At 45.4% G+C, this 10,078-nt stretch overlaps 1 pseudogene; it reads left to right on the top strand.

Moving 5' to 3' along the window:
• Positions 1-9,915: 9,915 nt before the first annotated feature.
• LOC142429974 (U4 spliceosomal RNA) lies at positions 9,916-10,078 on the top strand (annotated as a pseudogene).

Raw genomic sequence — 10,078 nt, 5'->3', positions numbered from 1 at the left:
GAAAAGATGCCAGGTCCTTCTGCAGCAAGGCGGGAAGTCTCAGGGTCAGAGCCCCCCAAGGGCGTGAGAGGGTCCCTATAACCACAGGCTTTATCCCATCTATGGATAGCAGGTGTTGGGTGCAGTTGTACAAGGCGTGTCAAGAAAGCAGGTTCTCAGGAGTGATCATTCGACTTACTTGAACTAATTTTTAAAACAGCTAGACATGATCAAATTTGAGTTTGGTACTACTTACTGGTGGGCTTTTTGAGCTAAGGGGTCTCAGGTTGGGATAAAGAAGTAAGTAACCTGTGGCCAAGACAGTCAGACTTCAGAGATGGTGTGGGTTTGAGCCCAGACCCTCACAATAAAGCAATGTCACAATAAAACCCAAACCTGGTCACACAAATGTTCTTGTCTGCCAGTTGGAGTGCAGTGGATCACTAGGAATGGCTCTTCCAGGCATAGTCTTGTAACTCACACCAAATTACTGCGTGGGAATATGCAAATGAGGTGTATAAAACTCTAACGTGGGATTGGTCAGTTTTGCCATTCTGTTGGGTAGAGAATGAACAGTCTCAGAAGCAGGAATGAGGGGGCTCACTACCACCAAGAAAAAAGAGCCAGGAGTGGAGTACATCCCATGGACCCTGAGATTCCTGCATGCTGACCCTCTTCATTCCAGGAGACAAGGGCCTGTGAACCACAGAAGCAGAGGCAGCAGCCCCAAGAGCAGAGGACAGAGTGGTGAGCTTCCTGACTCACGGAGCAAGTAAAGCAGAGTACCTTTGGGTAGGAAGCTCACTTAATCAAAGAGGCTTGCTGACCTACAGACCTTGAGCCAAGCACCTTCAAGTTGAGGCTTATGACAGAGCTGTTCACCCTTTAGGCAGCACTAATGGTGGTTCGTAATGCTTGCCCGAGCAAAGGGCCATGTGACTGAGCAGCCAAGGACCAGGGAGAAGGCTACCAGTAGGCATAACTGAGGAGAGGCACTCTTGGCTGGAAGAACTGTGTCCTGAGCATTTCTGATCTTGAGTTGTAAAGTATTAATTTCCCTGATAAATCCTATCATCATGAGTATGATCTGTAAAACTCTGGGTGGCCATGGCAATGAAGTATTGAGTCCCGCAGACAATGCCTTGTGAGGAATGACTGGTGTCGGACAGCTTGGTAAGGAAGGGTGGAGGGTGGAGGCATGTCTGACTGCTGCCTTCCACGGTAGGACTTGCGTCGATAAGGGTGATCTTCCTTCTCCCTTGTTGAGTCCAAGTCCGTGAGATGGGACCCTCGTGCCATACTTACACCACAGTCTATCAACATTGGGCTCAAACTGCACTGAAGACTGCTCGTGTGCAAAACACTGACAAAACCATCTTGAAATATTGTGAGAATTCCCACAATGTGACACAGAAATATGGAGTCAGCCCTTGCTGCTGGGGAAATGACTCTGACAAACTTCTCTCACACGATGGCCTCACGCCCTCAGTTTGCAATGAAAATGTAGTCTCTGCAAAGAGCAAAAACAGGTAGGAACACTTTGTTCTAATAGCCTGACATTCTGGGATGTTCACCTTCCCTACACGATCCCTAAAGACAAATGGATGCATGAACAAATGTGGTGAAGAAAGCTGATGGTGCCCGGCTATCAAAAGATACAGCCTCTGGGGTCTTAACGGTTTGAAGATAAACAAGCAGCCATCTAGCCTAAAAGGAACAAAGCCCACATGGAAGAAGCACATCAGCCTGTGTGACCACAAGGTGTCCATGGGATCAGGTATCAGACATCAAAGACTCAGAACAAAAAATCATATCGATGTGAATGAGGAGGAGTGTGGAGTGGAGACCCAAAGCCCATCTGTAGACAACTGTACATCCACTTATAGAATGGTCACAAGGAAGAGATGAGCCAATAGGGTGCAGTATGGCACCGATGAGACATACAACTTTCCTCTAGTTCTTTAATGCTTCCTCTCCCACCACCCGCCCCACTATCATGACGCCAATTCTACCTTACAAATCCGGCTAGACCAGACCATATACACTGGTACAAATAAGAACTTGAAATGTAGGGAATCCAGGACAGATAAATCCCTCAGGACCAATAATGAGAGCAGTGATTAACCATGAAGGGAAAGAGGTGGGGAGAGGAAGTGGGAACCAATCACAATGATCAACATATAGCCCCCTTCCAGGGGAACGGACAAGAGAAAAGTGTGTGAAGGGAGACAGTGGTTGGTGTAAGACATGAAAAAAATAATAATTTATAAACTATCAAGAGTTCATGAGAGAGGGAGGTTGGGGGAAGTAGGAAAAATGAGTTGATACCAGGGGCTCAAGTAGAAAGAAAATGTTTTCAGAATGATGATGGCAACATATGTACAAATGTGCTTGACACAACAGATGGATGGATGGATTGCGATAAGAGCTGTAAGAATCCAATTAAATCATTTTTTAAATGTATCCGACTTCAAAAAACAGTCCAAAAATGGATTTGCCCTCTTAGTATGTCTTGAAGGCTACTCGTGTTCTGGTCATATTTTCCACCATCATAGCCAGGAGGGCATGTAAGCGAGCTTTTATTTGAGAGGGAAACAAGAGTTTTCTAAAGATTTTCTAGGTTTCCTGTTTACTTGAATTACTTGGATTTTTCCATTTCTAATTAGCTTCCCTTTCTGAGATCCACAGGCAATTAGCCACTAGGTGAAGGGTCAGCTGGCCAAGGAAAAGATTCCCCTGTGCAAAAACCGCTCTGATTGGTTGCACAACATCCATCTCCTAATGGAAGCCTGACGGCTCTCTGGATGACAAAGGGACAGGAGTCGCCTCGAGTTGCTTCACGGTGATTTTCTAATAAACAAAATCAAGGCGTTGAGATTGGCACGCTCATACAATTACCCTTTCATTCAAGAAACCTTTCTACTCGGGACCAAATGGCCAAACGTGGGCTCTGCTCCTGGGCCCCTGCCAGTATCAGCACCCCACCACCACCTGCCCCTCAGGCCCCTTCCCACAGTTCCTCAGGCCCGTTCTCTACACCCTTCCCGCAACTTGCCTCTCGATGCCGTAAACAGACCTATTCCTGTAGGAACCTTTCAATTTGGTACTTGATGGGAAAAAATCGTCCTATTACGTTATTTCACGCAGGAAGTGAATAGTTGGTACTTCTTGGAGAACTGTCCAAAGCTGGCTTGTTTTCATCTCGACTTGGTAAATGGAGGGGACATGTGGAGACAGGGGATCACCTCCCTGCTCCTCTTTGCTGTCGTCAGCAGGAAAACCAAGCTAGCTCGTAAGCATCGATGATGGGCTCGCAGAGGTGATGCAGAGAAGGGCTGGGCGTCCTTAAGGACCAGTGTTACTAACCAAGAGCGAAAGGAGGCATCGTGTAAACTGCAGAGATGTAATGAAAACGGATTTTTTTCTCCTTCTTTCTTCAATAGCAAAGTAAAATTTGACTCCTTTATATAGCCAGGATTGGTCTTTAGCATGCTCAATTTTTTTCTGGCTCTTCATTAAAAAACAATAATACTTTTTTTTTAATGAAGAATGAGAAATTTTTTTCTTATATACTCTTATACTCTTTAGCCCCAGAGTCTCATTTGAGGCATTTTCCCACCACCACCACCCGCCCCCGCCCCCCCCCACACACACACACACAGTCATTTAGGGGGAAAAATAACTGGTACTAAAAGCCCCACTTGTCTAGGTCTTCTCTCTAGCAAAGCCGCCAGGCTCCTAAGATTTTCTGACTTTGACACACAAACAGATTTGTGTGTGTGTGTGTGTGTGTGTGTGTGTGTGTGTGTCCATCCTTCTCCAGGGCTCTAGGAGAGAGAACAGGACAGAGCAAAGAGCTTGACAGTGTCTCAGGTTTCTTCTAACTCCAAAAGATCCTATGATCCCACACTTGTTGTTTGTTGTTGTTGTTGTTGTGACCTTCCAGCCGGTCCAAGCTCAGAGCCACCCTCCATACAGCAGATCAGTACACTGCCCTGTCCTGCACGGTCTCCTACTTGTGGTAACGTCGGAACCCGTAGCTGCAGTCACGGTGGCGATCCATGTCACTAAGGGTCTTCTTTAGCAGTGACCCTCCTCTCCCTTACCAGGATGTCCTTTTCCGGGCACCGGTCTCTCCGGATAACGTGTCCGAAGCACTGAGACAAAGTCCTGCCAGCCTCACTTCTGATTTCCTTTCTCATCCTCACCTTGTAGGAGCCTCTCGCTGTACTTCCTCCACGCAAGATTTGTTTGTTTGTCTGGCAGTGCGTGGGCCTAGATCCAAATGCATGGATTCCTCCGCCATCTCCCTTAGTCATTGTCCAGCATTCAGAACTGTCAGCATAGGACGCCATTTCGATGCCACGGCGTGGGTCAGACGGTCCCTGCTCCTCAAAGTGACATCTTTGCTGCTTAACCCTCTAACGAGGCCTGTGTAGCAGAGTGGCCCAATGTGATGCGCCATTTGACCTTTTGACTGCTGTTTCTAAGCATGTCTGTCGTTTGTGAATACGAGCAAGATGAAATCCTTGACAACTTCTATCTTCTCTCTGTTTGTCATGCTGTTGCCTGTTGGTCCAGTTGCAAGGATTTCGGTTTCCTTTACATTGAGTTGCAATCCGCGTGGGAGGATTTTCATCGGCAAGGGGCTGCAAGTCCTCCTTGCTTTCAGCAAGCAAAGTTGGGTCATCTGCATATCGCAGGTTGTTCACGAGTCTTCCTCTATTCCTGGTGCCGCATTCTTCTTTATACAGTCCAGCTTGGCGAGTTACTTGTTCAGCATGCAACGTGAATAAGTACCGTGAAAGGATACAACCCTGACCTACACCTTTCCTGATTTTAAACCATGCAGTGCTCCCTGGTTCTGTTTGAAAGGCTGCATCTTAGACTATGTTCAGGTTTGAATTAGTGAGTTCTGGAATTCTCTCTCTGCAATATCATACACGCTTGTTATGATCCACACTGCTGAATGCCATTGTATCGTCAACAAAACACAAGTAAACATCTTTCTGCTATTCTCTGCTTTCAGCCAAGATCCATCCATAGATATCACTCATTCTGCATCCTCTTCTGGGTCTAGTTTAAGTTTCTGGTAGCTCCCTGGGGTTGTACGGCTGCAACCATGTTTTAATTATCTTCAACACAATTTTACCTGCATGCAAGAGTCGTGATATTATTCGAGGATTTCCACATTGTGTCGGGTCACCTTTCCTAGGAATGGGCACAGGTCTGGACCTCTTCCAGTGGGTGGGCCAGCTAGCTGTCTTCCAAATTTCTTGGCTTCCAGTGGGTGCTGGCAGTGCACCACGGGCTTGTCGAAACATTTCCATTGGTAGTTGATCAATTGCCGGAGCCTTGTTTGGGCTTGGGCCTTTGGTGTAACGTGGATCCCTTCCTTCAGACCACTGTGCTGACCGTGGCTTCCTCTTGACGTGGCTGCAGGTCAACCCGTTCTTTTCAGTACAGTGACTACAACGTATTCCTTCCATCTTCTTTGGATGATCCTGCACCGTTTGACTATCTGAAAAATGTTAAACTGCCATCGAGTTGATTGTGACTCAGGGACCCCAACAGAGCAGGGTAGAACTGCGCCTGCGGGTTTCCAAGAGTGTAATTCTTTACAGGAGTAGAAAGTCTTTCTCCTGGGGAGCCGCGGGGGGTTTCCAGCTGCCGGGAGTTAGGAGCTCAACGTGTAACCACTAGGCCGCCAGGACTCCTAGACTCCTCTGGTATTTCCACTCAGGGACCGGATGTGTTTATCCCGTGCTTTCAGCTTCACATGTGCTAAGTGTGTTCTTCTCAGTGGGTCTAACTGCAGGCCTTGGCACATCTCACCCTGATGCTCGACTTTGTCTCCTCAAGCGTGGGAAGGCACATGTGTCTGCTTTCTGTATGCGTATCGCCCTACCTTACAAGTTACCATCGAAAACCCTGGCCAAGTAAGCGTACAGGGCACATTTGCTACCTCAGGACCCTCTTCCAGAAGGAAATTGCATCCGATTCAGGGAGTGCTAAAGAAACAGAACAAAAGGAAAAAAAGGTTGTTGTTGTTGTTGTTGTTATTGTTTTTTCATTTCTACTGATCTTAAGATTCCCAAGAGAAAATGTGAAGTTGTCTTTCTGATTCTACGACCCATCATCCCAAGGTCTTAAATATTTGCTATAATAATCCTTAGCTAATTTGTAACTACCTTTCAGAGCAACTTTAGTTTGGCACAATCGGAGTGGAAATCAGCAAAATAAATGCTTGGCAGCCTTTCCGGGACTCCAGTGTTTCTAAAGCCATACCCATACCTATCATTTTAAAATATATTCCCCACTTGATTTATACACAAAAAAATTTAATTAAAAATATATGGATTTTTAAAAAGCAATATATTTCATGTGAATTTATTTGCTTCACGACTGGACTCACCAAATACTCCTTTCAAATTACAAGCTCCTTCGAGGCATCATAAATGTAATTTTTATATATGAAATCTCTTTCTCAAATGTTCAGAAATAAAAATAATAGCTAATATGTATTTAATACTGCATGACATACTAGGTGTTGCTCTAAATCCTTAATGTGTTTTATTAATCTTCAAATGAACTTCAAAAGCACGATATTCTCCCTGACCCCCTCCCCCACTTTATACATGAGAACAAGAAAAAACGGTTCAGAGACTGCAAGTCACTTGTCAGCAATAAAGTATTGGAGTCAAGAATCAGAGCAGGAAATCTGACCCTGAAGTCTATCACTCACTCACGCGCTGTCATTAAATCAATGCTGACTCAAAGCAACCCCATAGGACAGGGTAGAACTCCCCATGTGGGCTTCTGAAACTGTAACTCTGTCCAGGACTCCAAAGCTCTGTCTCCTGTGGAGGGGCTAGTGGTTTCAAACTGCAGACCTTGGGATTAGCTGCCCAACATGTAATCACTATGCCACCAGCGCTTCCTCTGGAATTTATAGAATTACAATGAATGAGGCACCTGAGAGAATGGACCTTCAGGTACAGAAGATGAGTGTGGTCGTTACATAATCTGGTATTGATTTGGGACTTGAGTGGATTAAGAGTGAAGGTATATTGTCTAGTCTGTCAATCAGGTCACAGCCAATGAGGCCTCTGTGGGTACTGCCTTCCCCTGAGGATTCTGGCAAAACTCTAGTACATCCTCGTTGGAGGCGGGAGACACTCTCTCACTCCGCTCACTGCCTGGGAGACATTGTAGCTGACAAGACACAAGGAATTTCCTTAGTGCACTGAGCTGGAGAAGCCACATGGATCTACCCTGATGCTGCCAGAACGCTGGACCTAGAGAAGCCATGTGGAGACCCTTGCCAACACTGGGATGCTTACAACGCCGCTGGATCCAAAGACTTTCTACCCGCTGGCCTGTGATCATCTTGCATTCAGCATCATTTCATGTGTTTCGTGAGTATGAAGAGGACTTTACATAGTGGTATCAGACATATGGGCTAATATTGGACTTATGAACTTGATCTGGACTGGGTTGGGATGCTTTCTTAATGTACAATTACCCTTTATATAATACAATTTTACCTTTATATCATTTCTTAATATACAATTACCCTTTACTCTCTCTTACACACATATAACTTTTATGGATTTGTTTCACTAGTCTACCCAGACTGACAAATGGGGAATGGCCAACAGCTAGGGTCAACAGATGAAGGGAAATTCTCTTAAGTCTCCTTAAGATGGTGGCGATGAAGCATGGTAGTAGGGCAGGAGGAAAGTCAAGGGAGATGGAGGAAAGAGCTAGGAGTCAAAGGGCATTCATGGAGGTCTAGACAAAGACATGTACATGCAAATATATATAGGAGGATGGGGAAATAGATCTATGTGTCTATATTTATAGGTCAAGTATTAAGGTGGCAGAAGGACCTTGGGCCTCTACTCAAACACTCCCTCAATGCATGAATACCTTCTTTTATTAAATTGGAACTCTATGATGCTCACTCTCCTGACACAACGGCTGGAGCCAAAGTGGGTGAACAAGTAAATGTGGTGAAGAAAGCTGATGGTGCCCGGCTATCAAAAGAGATAGTGACTGGGGTCTTAAAGGCTTGAAGATAAACAAGCGGCCATCTAGCTCAGAAGCAACAAAGTTCACATGGAAGAACACACCAGCCTGTGTGATCGAGTAGGTCCCGAAGGGATCAGTTACCAGGCATCAAAGAACAAAAAATCATATCATTGACTGCACATCTCCATGATAGGATTGCTGAAGACAAATGGGTACATAAGCAAATGTGGTGAAGAAAGCTGATGGTGCCCGGCTATCAAAAGAGATAGTGTCTGGGGTCTTAAGGGCTTGAAGGTGAACAAGCGGCCATCTAGCTCAGAAGCAAAAAAGCCCACATATAAGAAGCACACCGGCCAGTGCGATCACGAGGTGCCAAGGGACCAGGTATAAGGCATCATGCAAAAAAACAACAACGATATAAGTGTGTGTATGTATGTGTATATGTATATATATATACCATATTAAATGAAGGGGGAAGTGCAGAGTGGAGACCCAAGGCCCAAGTGTCGGCCAATGGAGATCCCCTCATAGAGGGGTTTAGGAGAGGAGATGGGTTAATTAGGGTGCGAGGTAGTACCGATGAAGAACACAGCTTTCCCCCAGATCCTGGATGCTTCCTCCCCCCAACTACCATGATCCGAATTCTACCTTGCAGGGCTGGATAGGACAGAGGCTGCACACTGGTACATATGAGGGCTGGAGGTACAGGGAATCCAGGGTGGATGATACCTTCAGGACCAAGGGTGTGAGGGACGATGCTGGGAGAGTGGAGGGTGAGTGGGTTGGAAAGGGGGAACTGATTACAAGGATCCACATGTGACCTCTTCCCTGGGAGAGGGACAGCAGAGAAGGGGGGGGAGGGAGACTCCGGATAGGGCAAGATATGACAAAATAACGAGGTATAAATTACCAAGGGCACATGAGGGAGGGGGGAAAGGGGAGGGAGGGGGGAAAAAAAAAGAGGACCTGATGCAAGGGGCTTAAGTGGAGAGCAAATGCCTTGAGAATGATTGGGGCAGGGAATGTATGGATGTGCTTTATACAATTGATGTATGTATATGTATGGATGGTGATAAGAGTTGTATGAGTCCCTAATAAAATGTAAAAAAAGAAAAGAGGAGAAAAAAATGATTAGGGCAAAGACTGTACAGATGTGCTTTATACAATTGATGTATGTATATGTATGAACTGTGATAAGAATTGTATGAGCCCCAATAAATTGTTAAAATAAAAAATATATAAATAAATAAATAAAGTCTCCTTAAGATATCAGTCATTAGGGTTACCCGTGTGGAGCTCTGGGGTCCATTCTAAACCACAGGTTCTCACCTTTTCAGGAAAAAAATTACTCAGCACTCCAGCAAGTAAAAATGTCTGCATGCTACCCCGTGCTACAGGATGACGTGTAGGTATCTGCTTGTGTAGGCCCATGCATCGTTCCAACCCCCACCTCCAGGAGGCAGTGTCACTCACTTTGGGAAACACTGACCTCAACCTCATTTGATGAGATGTTTTTTGTAAATCATTTTATTGGGGGCTCGTACAACTCTTACCACCATCCATACGTACATCCATTGTGTCAAGCACAGTTGTACAGTTGTTGTTGCCATCATCATTCTCAAAACATTTGCTTTCTACTTGAGCCCTTGGTACCCGGTCCTCAATTTTCCCCTCCCTCGCCACTCCCCCATCCCCCATGAACCCTTGATAATTTATAAAATTATTATTTTGTGATGAAATTTGTTAAGGTAAGAAATAGAGTCATCCTGCTAGACCTAAGCTGACTCCAGTAACTCGTGTTTTCCCTTGCTTCAGTCATCTCTACCACCGGCACGACGGGTGCCACACCCCTGGCTTTCTCAACTATCGCTGACCAAATACTTTCATTGAAATCAACTGCTTAGCTTTGCACGGTGGCAATATCGTAGCCAGTGAAGTTTACCCGAGGCGCGCTTATTGCTAGAAAAAGAAAATAGAAATCAACTACTTTACTTCAAAGGAGCTTATAGACTGTCACGGAATTCACTAGTTTTGTGGGCTAGTTATTTTTTTCAACTAACTTTAA

Source organism: Tenrec ecaudatus, chromosome 16, assembly GCF_050624435.1.
Source record: "Tenrec ecaudatus isolate mTenEca1 chromosome 16, mTenEca1.hap1, whole genome shotgun sequence".
NCBI classification, from domain to species: Eukaryota; Metazoa; Chordata; class Mammalia; order Afrosoricida; family Tenrecidae; genus Tenrec; species Tenrec ecaudatus.
This window is presented reverse-complemented; position numbering and strand designations above follow the sequence as displayed.